Consider the following 20403-nt stretch of genomic DNA (forward strand, 5'->3'; position numbering starts at 1 on the left):
TTATATATATTGACTTAGAATAAAAATACTAAAAAACTCTTAATATAATTGGTTAAATTCAAAAATCACTATCAAAGGTGTTTGGTATTGAAATTAATCAAATATTTCTGAGAATATAATAGAGTGAATGTGTTATTTCCATGTTAGCATGAAATTTATAAAATTATTCATAGGAATAATATATTCCTTGGTATATATTATTCTCATAACTGATGACTTTCTATATTCCCATGGGGTTAAGTATAAAATATTCCCAAGGCGTAAAAATAAACTAATATGAATAAAATAACAAAAAAACACTTCTAATTTCTATTCCCACTTCACATCCTCTTTGATTATATGGCATTGGACCTTTATATTTTATATTTTAACTACTTTTGCTTATTTTCTTAAATCATGACTTGGTTTATAATAATAGATTTATTTTTGTCTATTGTTGAATCTTTTTCACAGTTCAATAAATAATTTGATAAGTGAATAATTTTTCCCCCATGTTTAAGAATGTGGTTAGTCAACATATTAACTAATCTATTATGATAATTTGGATCGGATTTTATAGTTTTTCTTATGTAATATCTCGAAGGGACATGAATATGAAAAAAATTCAAGAATCACTTTTGTATGAGGGCCCTGTGTTTAAAGTTTAGTTAATTATGTAGTATTTAATCATTTTAGACGATGCTATCAATTTGAGTGAATTAATTTATTTTTTTGGTAATATTGTGTTTATGGGTTATTTTAATAAAATTATTTACATTTTTGGAAATCTCGAATCTAAATAAAAAAGGGAATAGAATAATTTTTTTGTATTAGTAACGTATTCCAGGGCATATTTTTGTAAATCAAACAAAAACAAATTCGAGTTTATTATTTTTCGAGGAATCTATATTCATGAGAATTCACATTCATAAAGGAATATTCAATCCCCAAACACCCTCTTAAGTTTAATCGGTCAAACATGGCTAGCTAATAATACAAAAGTACAAACCAGTGAAAAAGTGGCATTTTTCCGGTTATTTTAACTTTCTTGATAAGCTATATATATACGTAATTGAAGCAAATTGGAATAAATTAAGATTTAACTGATAATAAAGTGGTCATAAAGATTCAACATGATTTAAATATTGATAATATCAATCACACACAAATCAATATTTTAGTGACATAAAAATAAGCGAAAAACCACTAGTATGCCTAATTCTAGTATTAATAATTCAATGATAACTCACTCATAAAGTACATATCTTTACTCTCGCAGTTCTGAACACCCACTGTATACTAGGGCCCATTACTATTTATTGGTCTTAATATAGATCTTTTGTGAGAAGAATAATATTTCTTACCCTTTACAATTATATAGTAAGAGACTTATTTTTAAGAGGTCGTTAAATCACTGTAGCAAGCGCATCTTTGTATTTGCTTGTTCTTTTGACAGACTTTGTTACCTTTATAAATTTTTTCTTTTAAAATTGACATGCAATGCAATTCCAATTTGATTAAGAGAAATTTAATTACCATTTTCAATAAAAGGCCATGCACATGAGCATTACTAATTTGTTGTTTGTCTTTAAATAAATTATAAAGTTTGGCAGAAAATTTGTGTGCTTGTTTTTATTCATTTTGACATGTATTCTTTACATTTTGGACCAAAAAAAAATAATTATTTTAAATAAATAACCTACATATTAATTGATAGGACATGAAAATAAAAAATTTTGTGAACAATAATTATATAAAAGTATAAATTTTGGTGATGATATTTTTGGTAAATATAAATTGGTTCATTTAGATTAATTTAGAATGTATAATAAGTAAAGTTTCTCTTATAATTAAATTTAGTGAACTGTGTTGATGGATTAATATCATAGAAGAATTTCTTACCTCCCAATAATGTAAAAGAGTATTTTGGTAACAATTATTATACTCAAATATTTATTTTTATACTTGTCAAAAAGCGTAACATGATGTAGTTTATCGATGAGCTTCTATAATCTTTTTGAACAGATTTAGTTTTTCCAAATAAATAATCACATTCTACTTACTTAAAATGTTTCTTTTTAATAAAAATAAGTAGATTTCTTTTCCTCATAAAAATTAATAAATAAATAAGTAGACCCATAGTCGACCCATTAAATGTAAATTATATGGACTTGGGGAAAAGCCCAATCATTGGCCTATTAACCATAGCGTCCATATATATATATATATATATATATATGAAGGATGTGAGAGAGTGTGTGTGGAGGAACTAGAAACAAAATGAAGGAGGTGCTAACTTTAGATTACTATAAATATTTAACAAAAATTTACATGTCATTAACCCTAAAAAAGATATTGCAAACTAATACAAATTTTCTCAAAAACCAAACTATTTTTTAATTTTAAAAATATATCTAGTCAAATTATCACCTCTAATAATTAAAAATTTAACTTAAAAGAAAAAATTTAAAATTTGTGAAATAAAAACCCTAACTCAAAAGTAACTTTTTGTTTTAGAAAAACTTAAACATCAATAAACAAAAGTAAAAAGAAAAGTATATTGCATTCAATCTTCTATGTTAATTATAAACAAGTTCAGCCCAACAATCATTAACAAATTGGTCATTGTTATAAAATTATATTATAATCCAATAAATAAATAAATAAATTTACAAATTAGCGAGAGTTATTCAATTTTTGGTTCCCTCAACTACTCCCTTCTCAGCTATAATCATCAGTCCAATTGATTTTATATCTCGGCAGCCCTCAGGGCTTAAATAATAAGAAATTAAAGGAATAAATTAAGAAAATTTTGTTTGAAGAACTAAAATAAAAAATCAAAAAGGGCCTAACAATATATTTTAACAAATATTTTTCTAAAAGTGTAGTTTTTAATATTTTATATACTGATTTATATAAAAAAAGCATATTTTACAAAAATATATATATATATATATATTGAAGTAAAGCAACTTAATAAAAATAATGCAAAGCAAATAGTAAATGAAAAGCAATGTAATTGAAATACTAACAAAAATAATTATAAATTAAACAATATTATGGTCATGATCAAGTTAGCTTTGCCTATATATAGTAAATAAATAAAAATAATAGTATGAATTCATCTTTACTAACAAATTTTTATGGGGAGAAACATAATGTATATATATAGTAACTGATAATCAATAATATATAACACCTAAATTATTGTTAATTATCGAGTATCTTAATTAATACATATCCAAATAAACTTGGATTAATCATTTTATAAGTCTTAGTTAATACTTAATATATACTTTATGTTTGTAACAGTTTCATTAACTATATAAAAAAATAAAATTACACATGTACCCGATGAAATTAAAAAAATAATCTTTTGACATAAATATTGCATTAAGAAGAAATACAAACATAGAATGAGAAAGGAAAAATTATTAGGTAAAAATTAACAAAATGTTTGAAACATTTTGCCATCATGACATATATAGCTCAAGCATTAATATTATAAGTTTAACATTCTTACTGAAACAAAACACACAAACATAAAGTACATAAAAACATTGCAAGAAAATAGTTATATATACATATATATATATATATAAACTAACTTAAAAAGGGCAACCTTGGCTTAGCAAATGCATGCAAAGGTTTAACCATGAAGAGGCTAAGTTCCTCCTCGAGAGAGGTTCACCGGCTCTTCACCGGGCGGGCAAAGCTCCACGTGAGCGCATGCAAAACCCTAGCCAGCGGCATATGCGTCATCATTGTCCCCTAACGGTGCTCCCATGCACCCTCTTGACCCGGCGGAGAGCGATATGAAAGCGGAGATCCGGCTCAGCCAACTCCACATTCTTCTCATTAAGGTGCCTGTCAGGGTTGAACCTCATTGGATCTTCCCAAACTTTAGGGTTCCGGCCAAGCCCAACACGGTTTAGGAGGACCTGGCTGCCCTTGGGGATGAAGAAACCGGCGACGGTGGTGTTGGTGGTGGAGACGTGGGGAGGTTGAAGGGGGCGAGGGGTGGAGGCGAAGGGCTTCACGGGCACATGCCTTTAGGTAAGGGAGGTTTGGGAAGTCGGACTCTTGACGAGGCGGTTCGGGCGATGACACTGTATCTAGCTCTTGATGGCTTTTTCGGAGAATATCCGTTTGGTTGAGCATCTCAGCCATCGCCCATTCCAACGTGTTTGAAGGGTTGTCCACCGTTGTAAGGATGATCTCCGCATGCACAACCATGCGAGTGTTACATAAAGCTTATTTTAGGGTTCTGAGTTAGGGGTTTTTAATTCTATGCATGTAATTTATAAATACTCCTTTATCAAATATTAAAGTTAGGATTAGGGTTTTTTTACTTATATATTTAAGTACTCTTTTTATCAAAATGCTTTAATTTAGTGCTAGCTACGGTTTTTAATTATATGTGTATATATATATATATATCTAAATATTCATTTAGTACACCTTTAACTCTCAAATGTTTAATTTAGGGTTAGTATTCAATATTGTAATGTTCAATAACTTACTGTTTGAGTTTAGGATTAATGTTGGTGCCTATAGTTTAAGTTCTGTTTATCAATAGTGAGCCAATTATTAATTTACGTTTAGTTACATTTAGGGTTTTGCTTTTCTAACAATAATTTTGCATCAACAAATATACCCTACATGACATGAGAGAATGAGCACATATTCATTAGTATTCGCATTTAAGTTAGTGTTCATATTTATAATTTATATAGTTTATAGTTTTGTTTTTAATTTAAAGATGTAGTTTTCACCATGAGTTATTTATACTTGTGTAAAGATTGAACTCACCGCAGCTTGAGCCTTAATCTCTTCCATGGTTAAGAGAGGTTTCCCTTTATCGTCTTTAAGAGAAATGAACACATCAAGGATGTCCTCTGGCTCATCATCAACACCTCCATCGCTTCTCCATCGTCGCATTCTTTCTTCGATGATAGGATCATGATACTTATTGATCACCTTTATCGCCTTCTTCATGATTTTCTCATGACCATCTATATCCAAAATTCTCAAACTCAGCATAAAATCTGATGCACAAAAAGGCATAGATTAATGAGAGCACTGTGAATGCAGCCTCTACATGCTCTATCTCTTCCGGGCCGGGCCCTGGCCCTCCATCTTTCGCTCCCATTCCAAAATGCCGGCACCCAAAAATCATCCTCCTTATGATATTTCCACTATAATACCTTTGAGAAATAAAATTAAAAATGGGTAATTAATTATATATAGCTCATGTGATAATGAAGTCATAAATAGAGATATTAAATTATAATACTCCACTGTACTCAACATATATAAGACTAGTGATTTTATATACTGAACATATAATCTTTACTAATAATAATATCAAATATTCACTCTCAAAATATACTAAAAGCACTAATCACATTTTGATATTCACATAGTTTGTTATACTATAAGAAGATATCAATTATATTTCAACAATATATACCTAAGAGATTTTCGAACATCAATCACTTCATTAGCTTCACTTTGGTATTGAATACACCGAACAAGGTTATCGGCCTCCTCAACCCGCATCTTCGCCATGCTTCGGAACCTTTTATGGTTCATCACCTCCGAGGCAATTACTCGGCGCATCTTCTTCCACTGATCACCCCACGGAGCAATGACAACAGAGAGGAAGCCCCTACCGGAGTATTCGGTAGCCATTGTTATCGGCCGGGAGGCGAAGATGGCGTCATTCTTCTTTAAAAACTCACAGGCTAGCTCCGGTGAGTTAACAACAATGACATGGACATTTCCTAGGCGAATGCAAGTAATATCCTTGCCTTTCAGCTTTTTTTGGAGGATCCACCGGAAATGTGGTTTCCTCCAAAAGCATCATCGGAAGACTTCCGACAATTGGTAAAGGCTGCTGGACCAGGTGGTAAACGATGATCACCACCTCCACCATCTTTTTCATGCTCATTAGGTTTTTGTAAATGGTAGATAAGGAGGAAGAAGACGGCAGTGACTAGGAAGAGGACAGCTACCGGAAGAACTCCGGCGAGAATGCCTGAGGCAGTGGCTAAAGAATGTGTGGCTGCCATTGAAGAGATATATGAAACTAATGGCAATGTCTGACGATAAATAATGAAGTGTGTATTTATAGAGATTACAAGCTGGGGTTTTAGAAGGATAATTCACATATGTTTTTCTTGCTGAGTGTATGAGCCAAATTTTATGCATTTATTTCATACCTAACATTTTAAAACTTCAAAATATCAAAATAAATAATATCATGGAGTATATTACAAGAGCATATCACAGTTAATTAATGTTATTAATGTTAATTTTTTAAATTTACATATATTTGGATTAAAATTTATTTAAAAAATTCAGGAACTTCAACAAGTGAGTCGAGGGAACTAGGGCATAGCCCAGACGTTACCCATCCGATTGATAGGTTTGAAAGGTTTCGAGGTTTAAGTCTCATAACTCTTGTCGTAAAATCCATCTATAGAAAGTACGTGTGAGGGAGGCGTTTTTAAACTCTGCATAAAATTCGTTGTAGGGAGGATTTATTTACAGGAGAGTCTGCAAATCACCAAAAGGCGGTGCTGCTTACGTAATTTTTATGTCCCTTGACTAACAGTGCATATCACTTTATAAAAAAAAAGTTACAAATAATTAATTAACAACCAAATTAATTTTAATTCTATGATTAATTATAATGTACGTGTTCCAAGGCCAGAACAATAACATAGAGCATGTAACATATGGGGCTGTTGATTCGTTGAAAAACACTTCAAACGTCCTTCAGCTTGTTCATCATTTTTCATATGGTTAATTATCAAAAGAATATATTCTTACTGGAATTAAATATTTGACAATACATGTTGGGTGATATCAAAATATTGGATTAAAACAGTGCCAATTTTTAGATGACGTCATTATTAATTTTAATTCATGAAAATGTGACAAGTGTTTGATGGTCATTTGCTATCATGTCAATTCAAACAGCCGACCTTAACCTGTACGACAATGACTTCAAATTTTAAAATATAAAAAAACATGATTAAGTGATGAATACTGATGGTCAAGTCAAACTTGAATACTGAGACGCATCTTGAACCACAAAAATATTCATATACAGTGTGGCCTTTGGTTTTTGAGACAATTTGACAAGACTCGTGATTGTTTTGAGACAATTTATCAAATATAAAAATGAACAAAAACATTATTAATTAGTAAAGTTATTTTCATTGCTTGCACACATTGTACAATGGTTATTATGTAGAGTTTTTATTGAGAATTTAATAAAATAAATATTTATGCATATCATCAAGGACCGGAGATTATATAAAAAACCAAAACTAAAGACAAATTAAGAAGCTTCTTGGTTATTTACAAAGATTATTATTATTATTATTATTCTAATATTTGCCCTCTCTTGTTAATGAATTAGAACTTTTGTCTTCATTGAGTGTAATCCTTTCCTTTATCCTCTACCAAATAGACTTATTGTTTATTTAGGTCCATGTGAGATCTTTTCTCTTTATTATTATTATTATTATTATTATTATTATTATTAACAAACACATCACATGTCCAAGAAATGTAGCTTTCAATCCCTCTCTTAATTCTTTTTCATTAAATATTATTTTGAAATTAGTACGAAAAAAAACATATTCAACTCATTTTCAAATAAATAATTCACAAACTGTGTTAGGCCGAATAAGTCATGGAAAGTGACGGTTTAATTATATATAGGTAACGATGATAACTTTGTATAAAGACATAATTATATATATTTGACACCGACTTAATGTCAAATATTTAAATAATAATCTAACTTGTTTAATTTAGAAATAAATTATATAACTTTCTTTCCCTGTAAAGTTCCATGAAATATGCCTAATAATAAAACAAAGATAATATTAGTGAAAAAAAATATTCATATTGTAGTACAAAGAGTATATACCACAATTATTTTTAGTTATATTAGGAAATTGCAATCAAGAAAAATATTGTGGTTTTATCCACTTTTATTATATTTGTATTGCAATTATGCTCTATTACATTCGAATCTTTTTAAAAACAAATATAAACTATATAAAAATATTATGTGATATTAAAACAATTTTTAAACTATAGACATAAAAAATCATTTAAAAATATCATGTGATATTATTCCCTCAAACAATTATGAGCTTGTAATAAAGTTGTCTAAACATTGTGACAATTAAATCTAACAATTTGAGTGGAAGCAAATATATAACAGATGAACCGAAGTATATTGTTTTTAATTAGCTTTAGTAAAACAAAACAAACTAAATTGAAGTAGTTAAAAATTTCATATGCTAATAAATTAAAGAAATAATATCTAGATGTGGAAAAATTGACATTAGAGTGGCCCAATGTTAGTGTGACATTGGATATTCTTTAAACGTGGGGAACACATTAAAATAAAATATCAATACACACAACATCATAATCGTGAGCGACTGAAAAAATTGACTTGAAAAGCAATTCCAATTTGATGTGAAGGGACACTCACACTGCCTATTCATAAAAAGGAATGCATGCGAAGCATTAGTAATTTGATGTTTGCCTTAAATTAATTATTATATTTGGTGGAACTTTTGAGCTCTTTGTTTTTGATTCATTTGAAAACGAGTTCTTTGATATTTTTGGTGTTACTATTATTATTTATATAAACTAGCTACATTATTGATTGATAGCATGTGACACAAATTTTGTAAACATTATAGATTATAATTTGTAGGTGATGATTATGAAAAACGTGGCTTTGATATTTACAAAGTTGTGCAAACTTTTAATTATTGCCCCATGAAAGCAGACGTCAAAGTTGTCGCTTTGGTAGATGTGAACTTAATAAGTGATTTTTTTTTTAATTTTAGAATATTTAAAATTTTAAAGTAGCTTGTGCTTTAATTACTGTAACTTAATAAGTGATTAAATTTAGGTAAATTTGTCGTGCTGATTACCCCTCCCTCTCTTTTACTGGTCATCGATTTACCTAATTCACTTCGATTATTAAATACAAATTAGTTGGTTACTTTATATTTTTATAAAAATTTATTACTTTTCAAACTCACCTGCATATTTAAACCTCACTAAGTAGAAGAGATATATAATTTAACGCTCAGCATCGAGTGACGTATCAAAATCGCGAGCAAGCACATTAAATTAAAAGTGAAATTGAAAAAAAATTATTAATCTTGTATAAAAATTAATGTGATAAATAAGGAGCGAAAGAAACCGAAATCTGTATGTTGAAAACGGAGAGAGTATTATAAAAGCATTTACTACGTATAAAATATTTAAAGGATATTTTATTAAAATTACTACACGGTCTACACCCAAGTGATTTTTTTTATTTTTAAAAATATTTATATTGTACATATTTTTAAACAATGATTATTGACTCGTTCGAGGGACAACCTAAGGCGTCTGCGGAGGTCGTGGACCTTGATATAAATATATATTTATATTGTACATAAACAATATAACCACATTCTAATTACTTCATAATAACACTAACTATTTTCCTCCACACTCTAAAATAAAAATTATCCCATATTGGGCTCATTAAAACTATCAACGTATGAAAAGCTCCAATCTTGGCCCTTTTCAACATTGCCTCTCATATCACATATTTTATTATCTTATTTTTGTACTCTTCCACGTAAATCTAATATGAAGAGTAGTTCAAGTAATTTATGTTATATAGTACACCACTAATAAATGTTAAGGATATTTAAGTTATATTTTACTTATATGTTATTTAACTAATTATAATAAACGAGGAGGGTATTTTGGGTATTCTATCCGTATGTCATTCTTGGTAACAAGGACAATTTTTTAATACATATATATATATATATATATATTCATAATTAACGACTCAAATTTATTTAAATTTATACAAAAATGTTTTTTATATTAAAAAGCTTTTTCCCATAAATATATGAAATCCTTTTAGACAATCATGTTTATCTTTCTCTAGTTTAAACTAAAATATCATTAGCGATTTTGAACTCAAATTAATATTATTTTAATTATTAAATAATATCGATAAAATTTATTTTTTTAAAGAAGTTTAGATATACCCGCAGTAGATTTGAACCATTGTGGTTTATCAAAGCACCAAAAAATTGGATAATATATGGGAGCTATTATTAGATATTAATAATATAAGTGTTAAATCATAAGAATTAAAAAATTATATAAAAATAAAGTTACACATGTAACTTGAAAAAAAAATCATAATTGGATTAAGAGAAACATGAGGTGCGAATTCAGCCTTATTGGCATGGCATGGCCCATGCTGTTCGGCACAGTGTGCTTAGCCTCCAGGCTCGACCCGACTCTATCTTCGCAAGGCCAACACGGCCCACTGGTACTGGGCGCCGGCCTAGCCCGGGGTACAGCCCACGCCAGCTTAACTGGGGCTCTACCAGGCTGGTCGCCCCGTTTTCTTTTTTAATTTAATTTTAAACAATAAATTCAAAAATACTTTAAATACTAAATTTAAGATTAAATTTAAATAATTGTATATATAAATTTATTCAATATAAAAATATACAAAGCATTTATATCAAATCTAGTAGAACCAAACTAAAAACCAACAAATCAAAAACTTGTTACCGTGTATGCTTGGGCCAGCACGGTCTGATGCGAGCCATGGGCCACGCCGGCAAGCGGGCCACAAACCCCAGCCCAACACGGCCCATGGATCTGGGTCGTACCAAGCCCGGCCCATCACTACAGTGACATGCTCGGGCTTAGCACAACTTGTTGTGCTGGGCCGAGCCAGGCCTGAGCCACCGACAAGACCCAGTTTGCACCTCTACATATAATAAAAGGAAAAAAAGACACTATAATTAGGTAAAGTTATAATATGAAAAATATCTTTTTGCATGCATTCATCATATGATCATAAGGTATCATGACATAGCTTAAGTATTATTATAATTTTAACATTCTTAGTTTCTTACTCAAATAAAAAACACAAATATAAGAGATATAAAAACATTGCAAGAAAATAATTATATATATATATATATATAAGACATATGCGGACATTTGCAAAGGAAAAAAAAAAACAAAAGGATGGGTGGGGGTTAGGTTTAGGGTTTTAGAGAAAGAGGGGTGAGCTATTAGATGGTCATCTAAGGACCCCAAGCAGAAGACGCCCCTGAGATGATGGTGGTCTAATATAATATATATATCTCTAAACTAACTTAGAAAGTACAACCTTGAGTTAGCGAGTGCATGCAAAAGGTTTAGCCATAAAGAGACTATGTTCCTCTTCAGAGAGGTTCACCAGCTCTTCACCGGCGGGCAAGGTCCACGTAAATGCATGCAAAACCCTAGCCAACAGCATGTACGTCATCATCGTCCCTAACTGCGCTCCTATGCATCCTCTCCGGCCAGCGGAGAACGATATGAAACGGAGATCTGTCTCAGCTAGCTCCACATTCTTCTCAATAAGGTGCCTGTCAGGGTTGAACCTCATTGGATCTTCCCAAACTTTAGGGTTCCGGCCAAGTCCTACACGGCTTAGGAGGACCTGGCTGCCCTTGGGAATGAAGAATCCAGCGACAGTGGTGTCGGTGAAGGAGACGTGGGGTAGGTTGAAGGGGGCAACGGGGTGAAGGCGAAGGGCTTCACGGGCACATGCCTTTAGGTAGGGGAGGTTTGGGAAGTCAGACTCTTCGACTAGGCGGTGAGGGCCGACGACATGGTTGAGCTCGTCGATTGCTTTCCGGAGAATGTCTGGCTGGTTGAGCATCTCAGCCATCACCCATTCCACTGTGTTTGAGGGGTTGTCCACTGTTGCAAAGATGAGTTCCTGTATGCAGAGCCATGCACGTAACAGGAGCTTATTTTTGGTTAGGGTAATTAGGGTTTAAGTTCCATGTATAGAAGCACTCCTTAATTTATTATAAGTGTTTAATTTAGGATTAGAGTTTTTACTTGTACATATATATATATATATATATATATATATATATATATGTATAAGTAATCTTATATCAAATGTTTAATTAATTAGGTTAGGGGTTTAATTATGTATACATATATAAGGGCCAGAGTTTTGAATTCTATATATATGTTTGCATGTGTATAAGACTATAAGTACACCTTTTACAAATGTTTACTTTGGCATTAAGGTCAAATTGTATAGTGTTTAATTAATTAATTAATTATAGTGCTTGAGTTTAGGATCTGGGTTAGTGTTTATATATAGTTTAAGTTTTTGTTTATAGATGAGCCTATATATTTGTGTTTAGTTAGGTTTAGAGTTTTTTCAGAAATTTTTTGTAAATTTTATAGAAAAAAATTTAATGATTCCAAAAATTCTGATAGAATCATGTGCTTAAAAAAATAAAAATAATATATGAAAACAAACTCACGGCAGCTTGAGCTTTTAATCTCTTCCATGGTCAAGAGAGGCTTCCCTTTATCATCTTTTGAGAGAAATGAACACATCAAGGATATCCTCCGGCTCATCATCAACACCACCATCGGTCCTCCATCGTCGCATTCTTTCTTCGATGATAGGATCATGATACTTATTGATCACTTTTTATCGCCTTTTTTTCATTACTCTTTCATGACCATCTATATCCAAAGTTCTCAAACTTGGCATGAAATCTGATGCACAAAAGGCATAGATCAATGAGAGCACTGTGAATGCAGCCTCTACATGCTCTATCTCTTCCGGGCCGGGCCCTGGCCCTCCATCTTTCGCTCCCATTCCAAAAATGCCGACACCCAAAAAAATCATCCTCCTTATGATATTTCCACTATAATACCTTGAGAAATAAAATTAAAAATGGCTCATGTGATAATGGAGTCATAAATAGAGAGGAACTGATAAGAAGAAAAAAATAAAAATAAAAAAATACTTCACTGTACTTAACACTAAGACTAGTGATTTTATATACTAAATATAAAATCTTAACTAATTAATAATACTTTATCTGGAAGTACTTTCACAAAATTACACTTGATCATTCAAATCTTTGGCCGACCTCGCTCATTTATATATTACCCCCAATGGACAGTGGTAGTACTACTTCTCTGCTAGTCGTTTTTTATGATGGAATGAATCTAGCTAGGAAATAATCTTCATGGTTCCTTCTTCAAAAAGAATGGCTAGATTTCATTTTGGAGTGAGAGCTAGTTGGTAAACAAAAAGGGTATTTGGCAGGACACGGATTGGGTGACATCCGTTCAATTATCACCACCAGGTTTAGGCTTTCAGGAAACAAGAGAAAGCTCAGAAGCAAGATGGAGAATGAGAAAGCTAGAGTAACTTAAAAGAGCATCTAGGGTTTTCTGCTGAGAGTTTTATAAGGTTAGAGATAATCAATGGTTATAAAAGGATATGTTGGGGAAGATCAATAGTTCAAGGAAAATGAAGTCATCTCACTTGGTTACAGAACAAAGTTATTCCCTGGTCTTCCCCTATCATAATCTATACGTATCCCCTAATCATAACATAAAAAAAAATAACGACATCATATGGGAACACGTGTTAGGCTGTGATAGGGAAGGACTAGGGAATAACCCCGATTCTATAACCGTGCAATATGACTTCAAGAAAAATATGACCATTGAGAGTCGGTCTAGTATCGATCAGCAGACACACATGTGTTGTAAAAACCAAGCTTAATCTCTAAAAAAACACTTTTTAAAGATAATAGAACAAGAAGTGTATATAAGGTGGAGAAAACTCTTCTTATTACCGGATATAGGACTAAATTATTCTTATACTAGAGTTGGGTGCATAAGATCATGTGGTCTCGGGTTGGCCCATATCGAACAATTTTTGGCTATATAATAAGACTTAGTTATATTTTGATGTTTATATAGTTCTTTTAAGACATATATGAAGATAACAAATATATATTTCAATAATACCTAAGAGCCTTTCTAACATCGATCACTTCACTAGCTTTACTTTGATATAGAATGTACCGAACAAGGTTATCGACCTCCTCGCCCGCAGTAATTTCGCCATGCTTTGGAATCTTTTATGGTTGATAACCTCCGAGGCAATCACTCGGGCGCATCTTCTTCCACCGATCACCCCATGGAGCAATGACAAAGAGAGAGGAAACCCCTACCAGAGTATTCGGTAGCCATTGTTATCGGCCGGGAGGCGAAGATAGAGTCATTCTTCTTTATAAAATCACGGGCAAACTCCGGTGAGTTAACAACAATAACATGGACATTTCCTAGGAGGATGCAGGTAATGTCCTTGCTGTAATGAAGGAAAATAAAGCGCCAAGGCAGTTAGTATTTGAACAAGGGCAAGCACAGAGGAGCATGGATGCTGAATCAGAAGTACCAGTTATGACAGAGAAGACACATGCTTTTTAACTCGTGGAGGATGGTGGGATGATAGCGTAGGGAGTAATAGAAAACGGATGGAGAGCACGCGCTTAAAGGGTTTTGTTAACCCGTGACAATGTGGGCCAAATGGGAAGAGAAAAGGACGCAGGGACAAATGGTAGTGGTGGGGGCTGAATGGGAAGGGAATAAGAGGAAAGGAAGAAGACGAGAGAAGGGCATGAAAAGAAGTGAAATCAAGTGGCCTGTGAACATCCCTCGGGAGGAGATTTCAGGTGAATGTTTCAGGAGGGAACTCATCCCATTCTATTTTTGGTTTGCATATTGTATGTTGTATGTTTTTATGTTTTTGGGAGTGATTATGGCTGCGAAGCTGTAATGTTGCTTGTCTAGCTAATATTGTGTTATTATGAAGTCTTAAGTGTGACTGAAGTCACTGGATCTCTGCTTTTTTTGTTGTGCTAACGGAGGACTTGGAGATCTATGGAATGAAAATTCAATCTCTTCTGTATAAATCTGGAATTTCTGAATCAAGTTGTGAATTGCTATTTTAATTCATAACAAATTTGGTGCTTTCATTGAGTTTCTCTCATCATGGCTGACAACACTCGCATGAAAGAGATGGCGGCCAAAATTGATACCCTCTTTGCCTTACTGGATCAGCGAGAGGAAAAAATGATCGCAGCCCTTGACCAACGGGATGAAAAATTCAAGTTGTTGGAGCAGTCCCTTCTGCAGATGACCAAATGCATGGAAGCTTTGCAGGTTGCAATTTCTACATCTGCACCAACTCCTTCACAACCATTACCACTTGACCAAGCCGACGATTCCTCTGATAAGCAATTGGTACCTTTCTATCCTCGGTCTGTTCGAATGGAATTTCCACACTTTCAAGGAGGTGATGATGTCCTCAACTGGATTTTTAAAGCTGAGCAATTTTTCAGCTATTATGGTGTTTCTGATAAATATAGGCTGGAAATCGCATCTATCCATTTTGATGGCCCCGTCGTTCCATGGTTTCAGATGCTGGTGAAAACTAAGACTCTTACTTCTTGGGCAGCATTAGTAGAAAACTTACAAGAGGACTATGGCCCCTCAGCGCTTGAGAGTCCTGAATATTCACTCTTCAAACTCACCCAAGAGGATTCTGTCAACAATTATTACTCCAATTTCATTAATTTGGCTAATCGTGTCGAAGGAGTAGCACCAAAAGCATTACTAGCATGTTTCATTAGTGGTCTCAAAAAGGAACTTCAAAGGGATATTATTCCTTGGAAGCCTGATACCATTCCAAAAGCAGCAGCCTTAGCAAGATTATTTGAAGACCGATATCCCTCGGTGCCTTTCAAACACACCAGGAAACCACAATTCTCTCCAGACATTCATTCCCCTTTTTCTAGTGGGAGGATCGGTTTTCAACACCCCAAGAATTACATTGCGAAGACATCTACATCAAATGATTCAGGGGCATCTACCTCAGGCACCACTTCTTCTCCTTATAAAAGAATTACTTTCAATGAAATGCAAGTCAGGAAGGCTAAAGGGCTTTGCTTTAACTGTGAAGAAAAATACTCTCCTTCTCACAAGTGTGCTAACAAGCAGCTGTTATTACTCCAATGGGAGGAAGGACCACCTGTTTCTCCAGAACAGAATGATACTGAATTTCTTGTGGAGATGAAGGAAGAACAGCCTGAAGAGGAATCCATTTCCAAACTGTCTCTCAATGCTATGAATAGTTCTCAGTTGTCTGGAACCATGAGGTTCATTGGCTCCATTCATGGCCATCCAATTTCTATTCTCTTAGATGGAGGCAGCGATGACAACTTTATTCAACCTCGGGTTGCCAAGTTCTTGAATTTACAAGTGCAACCAGCACATCCTATTAAAGTTCTTGTAGGTGATGGCAATGCCTTACAAGTGGAAGGATCCATTGAAGATCTGCGAGTCACTATCCAAGGTCATCAATTGCAAATTCCAGTTTATCTTCTTCCAATTGCAGGTGCTGAATTGATTCTCGGGGCCGCTTGGTTGGCGACCCTAGGCCCTCATATGGTGGATTACCAATCAAAATCCATTCAATTTTATTGCAATCAAGCTTTTATCACCTTGCATGGAGAAACACATTCCGGACCCCAGCAGACCTCTATTCATCAACTCCATCGACTATGCACTACCAATGCCATCTCCGAATGCTATACTTTGACTAACATCTCTGCAACCAACTCTATTCACAAGACTACATCAGTGCCTTCTTCTCTTCTATCTCCAGCACAGGACTTAGAATTTTCTGCAGATATGCCTCAGGATTTACAACAGTTGCTAGTGAAGTATCAACAAATTTTTTCTCTTCCAAGAGGTCTTCCTCCATCCCGAGTGTTTGATCATCGAATTGAACTACAACCTGAGGCAGCCCCAGTTAAAGTGAAGCCGTACAGGTATCCCCATAGCCAAAAAACAGAAATTGAATTACAGGTGCAAACGATGTTGGCAGAAGGTCTCATTGAACATAGCACCAGCCCGTTTTCTTCACCAGTACTCCTGGTTAAAAAAAAAGATGGTTCCTGGCGTTTCTGCACTGACTATAGAGCCTTAAATGCTATAACCATCAAGGATGCATTTCCAATCCCCACTGTGGATGAACTCTTGGATGAATTGGGAGGTGCTACAGTTTTTTCAAAATTAGATCTCAGATCGGGCTATCATCAAGTTCTTTTACACCCAAGTGACAAGCATAAAACAGCCTTTTCAGTACTCATCATGGCCACTATCAATGGTTGGTGTTACCATTTGGGCTCTCTAATGCTCCGCCACCTTTCAAGCACTCATGAATCGCATTTTTCAGTTTGCACTAAGGCGGTATGTCTTGATATTTTTTGATGACATTTTGGTTTACAGTGTTGATTGGGATAATCACCTCCAACATCTTGAGACAGTGTTACTCACTCTTCAACAACACCAACTCTATGCTAAATATTCTAAGTGTCTGCTTTTGGACCCTCTCGCATTGAGTATTTAGGCCATGTTGTGTCTCGCCTCGGGGGTTCATATGGACCAAAACTAAAATTGTCGCTATTTTTAAACCCGGCCTATTCCTACCAATCTCAAACAATTACGGGATTTCTAGGGATCGATGGCTATTATCGCAGGTTCATACATCATTATGCTTCAATAGCCCACCCTCTTACTGAATTACTCAAAAAAGACTCATTCAATTGGTCTCCTAAGAGTCATGAAGCTTTTCAAAAACTTAAACAGGTAATAGTGATCGCCTCCCTGCTTTTACAATTACCCGATTTTTTTCTCACCCTTTATCCCGGAGACCGATGCTTCGGTTTGGGTATAGGAGCTATTTTTGATCCGTAACAATCACCCAATTGCATATTTTTTTCTAAGAAGTTAACTCCTAGCATGCGTAAACAATCAAAGATATGTTCGAGAGCTCTATGCGAGCTATCGAATCGAGCTACTCAAGTTCCGAGATTACTTATTGGGTAATACATTTACTATAAAGACTGATCAAGAGGCTCTCAAACATTTGTCTCATCAAACAATTCAAACCCCGAACAACAAATACGGTTACCTAAATTACTCGGGTATGATTTTCACATTGAGTATAAACCTGGCAAGGAGAATATGGGTGCAGATTCACTGTCTCGGAGTTTCTGTATGGCCTTTTCATCAATCCATTGCCAATTATTGCCTCACTTACAACATCTCCAAGCACAAGATCCAATGGGTGCTGAATTGCTCAAGTCATTCTGGAATAACTCATATGGTGATCAAGTATTTTTCCTGCAAAAAAACAATTTGTTATACCCGAAAGGGAAAAAAACTGGGTTCTAAAGTCTATGGATATCATACAACAATTGCTTACTGAGTTTCACTGCCTCCCCAATAGGTGGCCACGCGGGTTATTACTGAACTTATGCCGAGTTATCTTCCCAATTCTATTGGAAAGGCATGAGAGCTGATGTTAAATCTTTTGTGGCAGCTTGCGATACATGTCAGAAGGCCAAATCTACTCACACTCATCCCGGTGGTCTGCTACAACCTCTTCCCATTCCTCAGCAAATCTGGGAAGACATATCCATGGACTTTATCACAGCACTTCCACTGTCCAAGGGGTACACAGTCATCCTAGTGGTCGTGGATAGACTCTCTAAGTTTGGCCACTTCATTCCTCTCAAGACTGACTTTTCCAGTACTGTGGTCGCAGAGGCCTTCATTAAGAATGTGGTGAAGCTTCATGGAATTCCTCGTTCCATCGCTTTCCGACCGAGACAAAACATTCATCGACCCATTTTACGGACCCATTTGTTCAAAAGCCATGGGCACCACTCTATCCATGTCTTCCGCGTACTCACCCTCAATCCGATGGACAAAACGAAGCACTCAACAAATGTGTGGAATTATACTTACGCTGCTTTGTATCTTCCAGTCCCTAAAGCCCAGGGTGGATCGGCTTCCATGGGCCCACTGCGTACACTCGCCTTCCATTGCGATGCAGTGTATGACCCCTTTTAAAATTGTTTATGGCAGGGATCCTCCTCCACTCATTCCTTATGACTCCAATGATAAGGATCTACCACAAATTGCAACACTCCTTCAAACGAAAGAGATCAACTCATCAAGCAATTAAAACAAAATTTAATACAAGCACAACAACGCATGAAGCACTTTGCTGACAAGAATCGGTCCGAAATTCATTTCACTGCAGGTGACTGGGTCTTGGTCAGACTTCAACCCTATCGCCAACATTCCTTGGCTCGGCGAAAGCATCACAAATTGTCCATGAGGTATTTTGGCCCATTTCAAATCATTCAAAAGATCGGCACTGTAGCTTACAAACTCCAACTTCCGGAATCAGCAAGAATCCACCCTGTATTTCACGTTTCATTACTCAAGGGGTATAAAGGGGATCCTGTTGCAGCCACTGATCAGCAGCACAACCCTCTCTTATTCACTGAATTTGGACCAGTGTTGCAACCATTGAAAGTTCTCAAGCATAGACACATTCTGCGCAAGGGGTCACATATTCCGCAAGCCTTAGTGCTTTGGACTGGAGACTCTTCGGATACCACTACCTGGGAAGATATTTCTGAATTGCAGTCTAACTATCCCTCCTTAGACCTTGAGGACAAGGTCCATTTCAAAGATGGGGGTGTTGTAATGAAGGAAAATAAAGCGCCAAGGCAGTTAGTATTTGAACAAGGGCAAGCACAGAGGAGCATGGATGCTGAATCAGAAGTACCAGTTATGACAGAGAAGACACATGCTTTTAATCTGGTGGAGGATGGTGGGCTGAGCTGGCGTAGGAGTAATAGAAAACGGATGGAGAGCACGCGCTTAAAGGGTTTTGTTAACCCGTGACAATGTGGGCCAAATGGGAAGAGAAAAGGACGCAGGGACAAATCGTAGTGGTGGGGGGCTGAATGGGAAGGGAATAAGAGGAAAGGAAGAAGACAGAGAAGGGCATGAAAAGAAGTGAAATCAAGTGGCCTGTGAACATCCCTGGGGAGGAGATTTCAGGTGAATGTTTCAGGAGGGAACTCATCCCATTCTATTTTTGGTTTGCATATTGTATGTTGTATGTTTTTATGTTTTTGGGAGTGATTATGGTCGAAAGTCGTAATGTTGCTTGTCTAGCTAATATTGTGTTATTATGAAGTCTTAAGTGTGATCGAAGTCATCGGATCTCTGCTTTTTGTTGTGCTAACGGAGGACTTGGAGATCTATGGAATGAAAATTCAATCTCTTCTGTATAAATCTGGAATTTCTGAATCAAGTTGTGAATTGCTATTTTAATTCATAACACTTGCCTTCAGCTTTTTGAAGTGCCCATCGGAAACGTGGTTTCCTCCAAAGCATCATTGGAAGACTTCCAACAATCGGTAAGGCTACTGGACCAGGTGGTAAACGACCACCGCGGCTTTCTTTTTCATGCTTATTAAGGTTTTGTGATTTGTAGAGAAGAAAGAAGAAGATCGCAATGACGAGGAAGAGGAAAACAACCGGGAGAACTCCTGCAAGAATGGCTAAGGCAGTAGCTAAAGGATAGGTGACTGCCAT

At 34.9% G+C, this 20403-nt stretch overlaps 2 pseudogenes; both read right to left on the reverse strand.

Moving 5' to 3' along the window:
• Window positions 1–3582: 3582 nt before the first annotated feature.
• LOC120268664 lies at window positions 3583–6053 on the reverse strand (annotated as a pseudogene).
• A 5180-nt stretch (window positions 6054–11233) lies between these two features.
• LOC120268665 lies at window positions 11234–20403 on the reverse strand (annotated as a pseudogene).

The sequence above is a fragment of the Dioscorea cayenensis genome, chromosome 9 (genome assembly GCF_009730915.1).
Source record: "Dioscorea cayenensis subsp. rotundata cultivar TDr96_F1 chromosome 9, TDr96_F1_v2_PseudoChromosome.rev07_lg8_w22 25.fasta, whole genome shotgun sequence".
Taxonomy (NCBI): domain Eukaryota; kingdom Viridiplantae; phylum Streptophyta; class Magnoliopsida; order Dioscoreales; family Dioscoreaceae; genus Dioscorea; species Dioscorea cayenensis.